Below are 12,706 nucleotides of genomic sequence, written 5' to 3' on the forward strand. Positions count from 1 at the left end.
AACTTTATTAACAGATTGCAGAATGGGTACAATACAGTACGGCTCAATACACACAATTGTTAAGGGGATGCAGACCAGAGAAAGACTTTCGTCTTGTTTACATCAGGGTCCCCCATTTCAATTAATCAGGAAAGTGTACAGTAGGAAAGTGTACAGTATTTCAATAGGCAACCCTGAAAGGATTATTTTTCTAGAAGAGCAACACAGCCAAAACATAAGCATTGTCTGCATAAAAGGGGCTAAAGTTAAGTGACTGAACCTTTTGTAGCAGTAGTTTGATTTGATAGTTTATTTGATAGGGACAGCACATGTTAATGAACATCAAGTACAAAATACAAAATGTAAACATGCAGGGTTGTAGCAAGAGCTAATTTACACACATGCACGCACAGTACAAATATACATTTATTCTTGAAATATTTTCACTATGCTCTTAAATATTTTTGGGTGCTCCTAAATTTCTTTGTGTGCTCCTAAATTTTTTCATTTAGGAGCACCTGTGCCCCTAGTGAAAAAGGTTAGCGTAGAGCCCTGCGTCTGGGTTCTCCAGCTGAACGGCACTGCGTTGAAGTCAAGTTTTGTTTTTATTCGTATTAAGCTACATGTACATTACAGTGAAATGCTTGGTTTTGTATGAGCCCCCTGAGATTGTGCTTCATACAGTAAAAAAGTAAGTAAAAGAGGAATAACACTACAATATACAAACTAAAGTACAACCTAAGTACAATGTAAGTAAAAAATGCAGACAACGAGGTACAAAAACATTTTAAACCCTTTCACTGCCGCACTATCAAATGGTTTAACCCTTTCACTGCGACAATATGGAAGGTTATCCCTTTCACTGCCACACGACAAAGGGTTAGCCCTTTCACTACCACACTACAGAAGGTTATCTAGGGCTGGGCGATATGACGATATTATATAAATATCGGGTACAGTTCATTAACGATACACTTTTTAAACGTATCGTGGATATCGTGATGTTTTGTCCTCGCGTTAGAGGCCGCCGCGGCTGAGATGAGACTTACAAGCGCAGTGCTAAATGCTTTCCTCTCCCTCTCGCCTCTCCCTCTCGCAGGAAAAAAAAAGTCAGTCACATACACACTTGCCCAAATTACGCCATCTACACGCACGCAAGCGCACACACCTAGCCAGAGACAGAGAGGCGGTGGCTCGGTGCTAGGGATGCCCCCTGAAACCCAGGAGTAAGCTCCGACGTTAACGGTACTGCTATCGGTAAGTTAGTCTATGAGCGGATTAGCTACGGAGCTAACAGAGTGTACCATCCATCTCTGTCATGCTTGACCAGAAAAGCGATAAACGCAAAAAAAAAAAATGAAGTTTAAAAAAATAAATAAAATTGATTGAAGTTTATTTCAAGTATGCAACACAACAAACAAACATCAAGTACAGATATAGCCTTAAGCCGTTCAAATAATAAATGTATACATACATGTAAATAAATAAATAGTTACAATATGTAATCTAATCATCTAAATCTAATCTATAATCTAAAAAAACGAAAGTCTAAAATGCTAAATATATAATCTAAGAATCCAATCATCTAAATCTAATATATAATATAAAAATGCTAAATGCATGAGTCTTTTGTCTTTAATGTTCGCTTGCAAACTCAAATACTGTCTTGGTAAGCCTCATAATGAATTGTTTGGGGAAAAAAGGAAAAACATCGTGATGTGTATCGTGTATCGCCGAAAGGTCAGAAAATATCGTGATATCATATTTAGGCCATATCGCCCAGCCCTACGGTTATCCGTCTGTAATGTGATAGTAAAAGGGTTAACCTTCTGTAGTGTGGTAGTGAAAGGGTTAAGGCATGAGGGTAGATACTCTGCGGGGGTAGATGCTCCATATTTCAAGTTTGTTTATTAATTATCACAATAATATCACAATAAAATACACATACTAATACATAGATTATATGTATGTATGTTTATATGTTAAGTACTTTAAATTAAAATACACATACTTTACGTTTACGGTGAAATACAGAACCAAGCATTTCACCGTAAAGTATGTGTATTTTATTCTGATCATTAATAAACAAACTTGAACTTCAAACTTGAACCATGAGGGGACGTCTTTCAGCAACGAGTCGCTTCCTGCAAACTGTTCTGAAATGACAGCAGACAGACAGACAGGCAGACAGAAAGGCGCGTAGACAAACAGGCAGGCAGACAGAAAGGCGGGTAAACAGGCAGACAGAAAGGCGGGTAAACAGGCAGACAGAAAGGCGGGTAAACAGGCAGACAGAAAGGCGGGTAGACAGACAGGCAGGCAGACAGAAAGGCGGGTAGACAGGCAGACAGGCAGGCGGGTAGACAGGCAGACAGAAAGGCGGGTAGACAGGCAGACAGAAAGGCGGGTAGACAGACAGGCAGGCAGACAGAAAGGCGGGTAGACAGGCAGACAGGCAGGCGGGTAGACAGGCAGACAGAAAGGCGGGTAGACAGGCAGACAGAAAGGCGGGTAGACAGGCAGACAGAAAGGCGGGTAGACAGACAGGCAGGCAGACAGAAAGGCGGGTAGACAGGTAGACAGAAAGGCGGGTAGACAGGCAGGCGGGTAGACAGGCAGACAGAAAGGCCGGTAGACTGGTAGACAGAAAGGCGGGTAGACAGGCAGACAGGCAGGCGGGTAGACAGACAGCCAGAAAGGCGGGTAGACAGGTAGACAGAAAGGCGGGTAGACAGGCAGACAGGCAGGCGGGTAGACAGGCAGCCAGAAAGGCGGGTAGACAGGCAGACAGGCAGGCGGGTAGACAGGTAGACAGAAAGGCGGGTAGACAGGCAGGCGGGTAGACAGGCAGACAGAAAGGCGGGTAGACGGGTAGACAGAAAGGCGGGTAGACAGGCAGACAGGCAGGCGGGTAGACAGGCAGACAGACCAGACCGCGTGAATGCTTTACCCAACGCAGTTGTGCGATTTGCGAATCTGATTGGCCACTGACGTTTCTGGTCATGTGACATGTGCACCAATCGTGTGACGGCAAGTTCTTTCGCCGGTTAAGCTTAGGCACTCTTTCGAAGTCGGTTAAGGTTAGAGTTTGTCTTAGAGCGTGGCGATAGGAACGCCAGGTGCTTTGCAGGCTGTTCGACGCGGAAATGGGCAAAGACACAGCTCGTCACGCTATTGGGCGCACATGTCACATGACCAGAAACGTCAGTGGCCAATCGGATTCGCAAATCGCACAACTGTGTTGGGTAAAGCATACACGCGACCAGACCAGGCAATAGTTCTGGTGTGAAATACAGAAAGGCTAACTAGAATGTTTAGATGGGTAGAGAGCCTAGTTGAACCAAGGTCTCCAAAACGCACTGAAGAAACCGGGAGGCTGAGTTTGGGGTGGGGGGGGGTTAAGCAGGCTTAAACCCAAACCGACGCTCGCCCGTCTAGGTTGACGTGGACCACAGCGGAGTGTGGTACGTCTAGGTCAGCTGTTCTCAAACTACGGGTCGCGACCCAAAGTAACTTGAATTGGCAAGTTTTTTTTTATGTTGTGGGACTTGTACAGCACTTTGTTCAACTTTGTCAGTGCTGTAAAGTTTAAACCTTTTTAAATCTTAGACAAACAAAACACTTTGCTTTCATGAAATATTGTAAGCCGTCATTTGAGGCTTTATAAAAGCAGCACAATGAACACAAATCTGTCAGTGCCGAGTCCGACCTCATCTTAAATAACAAACAGCATTGCTTGTTGTAGTTAACAAAGAGAGGCAGAGTTGATTTTGCAAAAAAAATATATATATATCATTTATATTTTTATATTTTTTAATAATCAAATTTTATTTTCATATTCGAATCCCATGCCCATCGAACGAAGCTTCGAAGTATTTAAGACAGCCATATTAAATGGACTGTTATATCTTATTAAATTGTGGACATTTATTCATTCCCACTTATTAGACACTATTTCTGATGGTAAAATGAGCGTACAAAGCAAAATACAGAATTCTGAAATATTAAAACGGAAAAAACGGAATTTGGGAAAAAATAAAATGGAATTTGGAAAAAAATTTAACTAATTAAGTGTGTGGTCGCCAAAAGAGATCCTAAATAAAATGGGGGTCGTGGTATAAAAAGGTTTGAGAGCCCCTGGTCTGGGTTGATGTGGCCCCCAGCACTACAGAGAGAGTCTGGAGGCTGCTGCTACGTAGAGAGAGAGGTTGATGTGGCCCCCAGCACTACAGAGAGAGTCTGGAGGCTGCTGCTACGTAGAGAGAGAGGTTGATGTGGCCCCCAGCACTACAGAGAGAGTCTGGAGGCTGCTACGTAGAGAGAGAGGTTGATGTGGCCCCCAGCACTACAGAGAGAGTCTGGAGGCTGCTGCTACGTAGAGAGAGAGGTTGATGTGGCCCCCAGCACTACAGAGAGAGTCTGGAGGCTGCTGCTACGTAGAGAGAGAGGTTGATGTGGCCCCCAGCACTACAGAGAGAGTCTGGAGGCTGCTGCTACGTAGAGAGAGAGGTTGACGTGGCCCCCAGCACTACAGAGAGAGTCTGGAGGCTGCTGCTACGTAGAGAGAGAGGTTGATGTGGCCCCCAGCACTACAGAGAGAGTCTGGAGGCTGCTGCTACGTAGAGAGAGAGGTTGATGTGGCCCCCAGCACTACAGAGAGAGTCTGGAGGCTGCTACGTAGAGAGAGAGGTTGATGTGGCCCCCAGCACTACAGAGAGAGTCTGGAGGCTGCTGCTACGTAGAGAGAGAGGTTGATGTGGCCCCCAGCACTACAGAGAGAGTCTGGAGGCTGCTGCTACGTAGAGAGAGAGGTTGATGTGGCCCCCAGCACTACAGAGAGAGTCTGGAGGCTGCTGCTACGTAGAGAGAGAGGTTGATGTGGCCCCCAGCACTACAGAGAGAGTCTGGAGGCTGCTGCTACGTAGAGAGAGAGGTTGATGTGGCCCCCAGCACTACAGAGAGAGTCTGGAGGCTGCTGCTACGTAGAGAGAGAGGTTGATGTGGCCCCCAGCACTACAGAGAGAGTCTGGAGGCTGCTGCTACATAGAGAGAGAGGTTGATGTGGCCCCCAGCACTACAGAGAGAGTCTGGAGGCTGCTGCTACGTAGAGAGAGAGGTTGATGTGGCCCCCAGCACTACAGAGAGAGTCTGGAGGCTGCTACGTAGAGAGAGAGGTTGATGTGGCCCCCAGCACTACAGAGAGAGTCTGGAGGCTGCTGCTACGTAGAGAGAGAGGTTGATGTGGCCCCCAGCACTACAGAGAGAGTCTGGAGGCTGCTGCTACGTAGAGAGAGAGGTTGATGTGGCCCCCAGCACTACAGAGAGAGTCTGGAGGCTGCTGCTACGTAGAGAGAGAGGTTGATGTGGCCCCCAGCACTACAGAGAGAGTCTGGAGTAGGGGTGGGAATCATCAGTTTCATCACGATACGATACGATATCGATTCTTTGGACAACGATACGATATTTGCCGATATCACAAAGTCTGCCACGATACGATACGATTCAATTCAGGTGTCTGCGATCGATATGAGGCGATATTATGTGCCCATTTAACACAATCAGTCACATTTAGATCAACTAAAAAAAGGCTACGGAAATATCAATTGATGTATTTATTTTTGAGCTCTTCCAGACATTTAAATGAAAAACAATCTATTGTTTTTAATACAAATAGACCTCCTGTTCACTTTTGTTTTTATATATTGAGCTTTAACACACACACAGACACACACAGACACACACACACACACACACACACACACAGTCCCCCACAGCCCCCACCCCTCCTCCTTCCAAGTCCCCTTTCCACTCTCCTGTTCTCTCTCACGGTTAGCTGCTTAGCTTTTAGCAGCCAACGCGACGTTCATTTAGATATTTAACGCGACGTTGGCATAAAGGAATGGCGACGATGCAACGCCTGTTATATGCATTTGACCCGTTGCGGGGAAAAAACTGCACAGACTTATATCGGCTCGCAAAATAGACGCTCTGTAGTGCTTTACAGCAGACGCAAACACTGCTGTAATTTCTACACGGAGTTTCACAATACTGGGCGCCGGCGGATATGACTCGCGGGGATTTTCAAAATAAGAGTATCGCAATATGAATCGATCTTTTTACGTTGCGTCGATCCTATTTGATTATTGATAATAGATCGATATATCGATCTGGATCGATGTATTGTCCCACCCCTAGTCTGGAGGCTGCTGCTACGTAGAGAGAGAGGTTGATGTGGCCCCCAGCACTACAGAGAGAGTCTGGAGGCTGCTGCTACGTAGAGAGAGAGGTTGATGTGGCCCCCAGCACTACAGAGAGAGTCTGGAGGCTGCTGCTACGTAGAGAGAGAGGTTGATGTGGCCCCCAGCACTACAGAGAGAGTCTGGAGGCTGCTGCTACGTAGAGAGAGAGGTTGGGAAACCGAGCAAAATGAAAGTGTGACGAGAGGTGTGTGATTTGATTCAGCAGCAGGGGAGCGAATGACCCGCCATCGCCATAGTAACCTTCATCCATACCGGCTCCTATTGGCCGGCCGCACGCCGGGGCCCCCTGTGGGGTTCTGGCTCCCGAGGGGACACCAGCGCTGCCGGGCCACGCATGGTGGATACTAGGTGGGGGCCTAACAAAAATAATGGTTTGGTTCCGGTTGCCGACCGACCGACCGACCCTGCCGATTTAGGTGCGACCCAATTTATTTTATGAGTTTAAAAAAATATATATAATTTCTTTTTCTTTTTTTTTTACAATAAAGTTTCATAAAAATCTTAGTCAAACCTTTGGTATTATGGATATTAAACATGCTGGCAGAGAGAGAGTACATGCATCCATGTTGTCGTGAACATTTTAATTAAATAAAGAAATTCCCTATCCATAGTCGCCGTGGGAAAAGATGAAATAAAAAATTAAATTAAATAAATTCCCTACCTACCTGTGGCCTTAACTGACAACCAACAGGAACCAAACAATATTTTTTGTTATGCCTGGTGGTGGTAGGGCTGCGCCACATTTTTCTCCCATCCCCCAATTTAGTCGTTATGCCAATTCCCTTCCTGGTCACGAAATACACGTCCAGATACAACTCTAAAATGTTCCTGTAAACATGTCGTGACCTGTGTATTTACCACGTGAAAAAAATTTAAAATAAAAATAGAACATTTTCATTTCTAAAGCAGATATACACTCGGAACAATTTTTTGCCAAACCATTGCTGCCTGGGCGGCGGGCACAGTGATTTATTTCATCGCCTCAAAAGCGCCGCTTTTCAAAAAAGCAAATAAGCTAATTTCCCCAAAAAGTTGGCGTGTTCCTTTAACCGGAGTATTAAGCAACTGCCAATTTGTTCCTCACATTTTACCCACTCACTCACACACTCACACACCGACGGCTCACCGGGAGCAGTTAGGGGGTTAAGTGTCTTTGCTCAAGGACACTTCGACACGCTGCCCGGGAGGAGCGGGAATCGAACCGGGAACCTCTGGATTACCAGACGACTGCTCTTCTTACCTCCTGAGCCACTGTCGCCCCCTGATGTGATTCATTCTTCCCCAGATGGAGCCATTGAAGTTAAATGACACGTAATGTCCGGTAAAAATTATGGTGCTCCTGTATCTTTTCATATCGCAGTATTTTATCGCCAATTTTTTTTTTATAAATAAAAACGATGCATTGTAGATTTTCTCCAATAGCGTGCAGGTATATGGGTGGGTGGGCGGTCTGTCTGTCTGTCTGTCTGTCTCTCTGTCTGTCTGTCTGTCTGTCTGTCTGTCTGTCTGTCTGTCTCTCTGTCTGTCTGTCTCTCTGTCTGTCTGTCTCTCTGTCTGTCTGTCTCTCTGTCTGTCTGTCTCTCTGTCTGTCTGTCTGTCTGTCTGTCTGTCTGTCTGTCTGTCTGTCTGTCTCTCTGTCTGTCTGTCTCTCTGTCTGTCTGTCTGTCTGTCTGTCTGTCTGTCTCTCTGTCTGTCTGTCTCTCTGTCTGTCTGTCTGTCTGTCTCTCTCTCTGTGTCTGTATGTCTGTCTGTCTGTCTGTCTGTCTGTCTGTCTCTCTGTCTGTCTGCTTGTCTGTCTGTCTGTCTCTCTGTCTGTCTGTCTGTCTGTCTCTCTGTCTGTCTGTCTGTCTGTCTGTCTGTCTGTCTGTCTGTCTGTCTGTCTGTCTCTCTGTCTGCCTGTCTGCCTGTCTGTCTGTCTGCCTGTCTGTCTGTCTGTCTGTCTGTCTGTCTGTCTGTCTGTCTGTCTGTCTGTCTGTCTGTCTGTCTGTCTGTCTGTCTGTCTGTCTGTCTGTCTGTCTCTCTGTCTGTCTGTCTGTCTGTCTGTCTGTCTCTCTGTCTGTCTGCCTGCCTGTCTCTCTGCTCTGGCCTGGTTTGATTCAACCCAGTGGACTCTCTCTCTGGGGCTCGGCAACATGCCGCGATTGGCTCACGCAGAATTTGACTGCACTGTGATGTCACGGGTGCCGGGCCGTCTGATTGGCTGAGGCTGGCAGCGGGGGATGGGGGGGGGGGGGGGCACAGCAGAGGCTGTGGGCACCACGCAGGCTGAGATGGCGGGAGGGCTGGCAGGAATGAAGAGAGACTGAGTGGCGCTGCCTAGTGCCTACAGGCCCCTCTCTCTCTCGCTCTCTCTCTCTCTCTCTCTCTCTCTCTCTCTCTCTCTCTCGCTCTCTCTCTCTCTCTCGCTCTCTACAGGCCTCTCTCTCTCGCTCTCTCTCTCTCTCTCTACAGGCCCCCTCTCTCTCTCTCGCTCTCTCTCTCTCTCTACAGGCCCCTCTCTCTCTCTCGCTCTCTCTCTCTCTCTACAGGCCTCTCTCTCTCGCTCTTTCTCTCTCTCTCTACAGGCCTCTCTCTCTCCCTACAGGCCCCCTCTCTCTCTCTCTCCTCTCTCTCTCTCGCTCTCTCTCTCTCTCTCGCTCTCTCTCTCTCTCTCTACATGCCTCTCTCTCTCGCTCTCTCTCTCTCTCTCTACAGGCCCCTCTCTCTCTCTCTCGCTCTCTCTCTCTCTCTCTACAGGCCCCTCTCTCTCTCGCTCTCTCTCTCTCTCTACAGGCCTCTCTCTCTCGCTCTCTCTCTCTCCCTACAGGCCCCTCTCTCTCTCTCGCTCTCTCTCTCTCTCTCTACAGGCCTCTCTCTCGCTCTCTCTCTCTCTCTACAGGCCTCTCTCTCTCTCTCCCTACAGGCCCCTCTCTCTCTCTCTCGCTCTCTCTCTCTCTACAGGCCCTCTCTCTCTCTCTCCCTACAGGCCCCTCTCTCTCTCTCTCTCTCTCTCTCTCTCTCTACAGGCCTCTCTCTCCCTACAGGCCCCTCTCTCTCTCACTCTCTACAGGCCTCTCTCTCTCTCTCTCTCTCTCTCTCTCTCTCTTTCGCTCTCTCTCTACAGGCCTCTCGCTCTCTCTCTACAGGCCTCTCTCTCTCTCTCTACAGGCCTCTCTCTCTCTCTCTACAGGCCTCTCTCTCTCTCTACAGGCCTCTCTCTCTCTCTCTCTCTACAGGCCTCTCTCTCTCTACAGGCCTCTCTCTACCAACCAGTCTACAGGCCTCTCTCTCTCTCTCTCTCTCTCTCTCTCTCTCTCTCTCTCTCTCTCTCTCTCTCTCTCTCTACAAGCCTCTCTCTCTCTCTCTCTACCAGCCTACAGGCCTCTCTCTCTCTCTACAGGCCTCTCTCTCTCTACCAGCCTACAGGCCTCTCTCTCTCTCTCTCTCTCTCTCTCTCTCTCTCTCTCTCTCTCGCTCTCTCTCTCGCTCTCTCTCTCTCTCTCTCTCTCTCTCTCTCTCTCTCTCTCTCTCTCTCTCTCTCTCTCTCTCTCTCTCTCTCTCTCTCTCTCTCTCTCTCTCTCTCTCTCTCTCTACACCAGCCTACAGGCCCCCCTCTCTCTCTATCTCTAATCTCTACCAGCCTATAGGTCTCTCTCTCTCTCTCTCTCTCTCTCTCTCTCTCTCTCTCTCTCTCTCTCTCTCTCTCCCTCTCTCTCTCTACCAGCTCTCACTCTCACTCAACCCGGCACTCAACTCAGCCCTTGGCCTCCTAATGGGTTCATCTCGCCGTTGGGCACGAGAATAGAACTTCTTGTCCCTTTTTTATTTATTTATTTATTAAATAAAAAGTGCTCCCAGTGTTCTTCTTCTGCCAAAACACATGTCCCAGAAAGAGGGGAGAAGGTGAGGGAGGGAGAGAGAGAGAGAGCGTCGTGTCGCGACACCCTGACCTTCACACACAGCAACTCGGGTGAGACGGGTCGGAAACTAGGGACGAGCGCGAGTAACGTCTTCCCCCGGATCGAGCGGCTCGCGTCGACGCAGGCGTACGTTGGTTCGAATGGCGTAGAGGGGTCGTAGGGTCGGCTGCTTCTGTCTTGAGGGAAATGCGGGCACAATTTGGAAATACACAAACGCAAACCACTGTTTTTATCTTTTAGATGACGCTAAGCTAACATGGTAACGTTAAAGTGTACTACCCACGCTCCACAGCTTCCTGCTTCCTGCTGTGAGTTCTGTGTGAAAAGGACTTGTGATGGACAAAACTAAATCTGTAATAATAATAATAACTATTTATATAGCACCCTTCATACAGGAATTGCAGCTCAAAGTGCTTCACAGCAAATAGCATAAAATGAACATAGGCATGAATCCATGATACAGTTGACAGAATAAAAGCATTGCATATAGTGCAGACATAAGAATAGGCATAAAATAAGTATACAATAGACGGGATAAAAGTTATGTAGTAAAATAGCTCTCATTTACAGTATAATAATCATGTCTTTAAATGTTTTCCACATTAAAAGGTCATGGTGAGAAGATACGTGTTTAGCTTACTTTAAATAAAATACTTAGTGAGCTTGCCTCCTTAACACTATGTGGACCGTCCACGTATATATACGGGTTTCGGTGCCATTCGTTGTGGACCAGAGCCACGTATATAGCCGTGGCAAGTTGTTATTGTTTTATTCCATATTTATAACGCTATTAACGTCCACGATCGAGATGCATGACCTACCCACATATTTGATTTTCGAAACATGCACTACCGGCCAGATCCGCTTAGGGGCGCCATCGCTCCACTGCAGTATCATTGAGGGGATCTAAAAAAAGAATTTCTTTTACAGTCTGTGGGCGGATCATATGAGCCTCGATTCCAAACGAAGACCCTCCATCTTTGATCACGTTACCGAACGCATATTTCAGCCTGGAATAATGGGATTTATGATCAGCCAATGGACATATCGATCTACCAGAATCCGATGACTAATGAAGAAATGCTGCCGGCGATCACATGGCCTGACGGTAGGATACTATTCCCCCAAATTACAGCTGGATTGGACATTGTTTTAAAAACCTAACGTGATCGATCACTGACATTGGCTACCTGAACGCACACTCTATTGCTAATCAATAATATTAATCTGCGTTCCCCGCCGCCCCCATTTCATCCATAGATGCTCTGTAATAGTCCGGATGCTACGCAGTTTGTTTTTATTTCATTCGTATATATACAGCAGAAATGGCGTTTGATATAACGGCGCCAACGTTTAGCCTATTATCTAGCTTCCTGAAAAAAAGAAGAGACGAAAAGCGCGATAAACCTTATATTCACGACGCTATAAAATGACAACCAACCGATGGATTTTTATTTTCTTTAAGCCATTATGAAGGCACGGTTTATGCACTCAAGTGACAATGAAAATGGACAGATAGCAATACTATAAATTATATATATAGTTCTTAGAAAGTACATCGGTTTGTAAACAAACCTCTGTCCTCTGAGGCATAAATCGCCGCAAGAGTGTGGTCGCCAAAGTGTTAATCTCCATAGGTGTTGTGTTCCACAGCTTTGGCGCCTAACTAGCAAAGGCTGCATCCCCAATCTTCTGGCTATTGTTGGGAACCTTTAGTAAACAAGTGGTAGATGATCATAGTGTTCTTGGGGGCATATAATTAATAAGTGAAAGTGCAATGAATGTAGCCCCTAAACGATGCTGGAGAATATCACGTGATATAGCTCATTATTATGATGGTAACATTTTGCAATTAATCCGCGGTTCACACGTGTGTCGAACTGTTGACCCCTACGGATCAACTACGATCCGTTACACCTCTAGTCATTTGGCATAATAAAGATGACTAGTCGATGGATGAAGTCTAGGTCAACAAAGACTGAACTGACCGTTTGATTGACTACGGCTAAGGTTTCACAGCGCTGACGACGTGGTCGTTGGTGTATAGTAGGGCTGAGCCCAAACGTTCGGACCAGGGGAGGAAACTAACTTTTTGGCTTACCAGCCAACTGGCGAGTATCTGATTTTTTTTACCAGCCAAACAGATTTTTTACCAGACAAAAAAAAATCGCTAATTGTGATAATTACTTCTTTGTATGTCAAGCCGTGTCAATGTTGTGTATGCATCTGGGTAGGCACACTGTGCCTTTAAGACAGCACGGTGGTCTTACGACAGTGCTGTGAAGTACCGTCAAGTGTTGTGGTAACGTCAGTTGGGTTGGTGTGCTGTTGTGCACAGTGCACTGGTTGAGCTAGCCCCTTTCGTGACTGCGATGTGCAAGCCAGGGGCTTTTGAGCATGAAATAAAATGTCTAACCTTACGTCGTAGTCCGGTGCTTTTTTGGAAACATTATAGTCATAACAGATACACCTAGCTGGCTGCTTTGAGCACACGGGGCTAACGTTAGCTAGCAAGCAGCTATAGCTAAAACGCTAACTAGAAGCTAACCACTGTATACAGTTCCAGTA

The 12,706-nt window shown here is 46.7% G+C and overlaps 1 protein-coding gene across 3 annotated transcripts in view; it reads left to right on the plus strand.

Annotated features, from left to right (window-relative positions):
• Nucleotides 1-12,706, plus strand: part of mta1 (metastasis associated 1) — a 248,579-nt gene that overhangs the window by 57,150 nt on the left and 178,723 nt on the right. The window lies entirely within an intron of this gene.

The sequence above is a fragment of the Notolepis coatsorum genome, assembly GCF_963971535.1.
Source record: "Notolepis coatsorum genome assembly, contig: SCAFFOLD_295, whole genome shotgun sequence".
Taxonomy (NCBI): Eukaryota; Metazoa; Chordata; class Actinopteri; order Aulopiformes; family Paralepididae; genus Notolepis; species Notolepis coatsorum.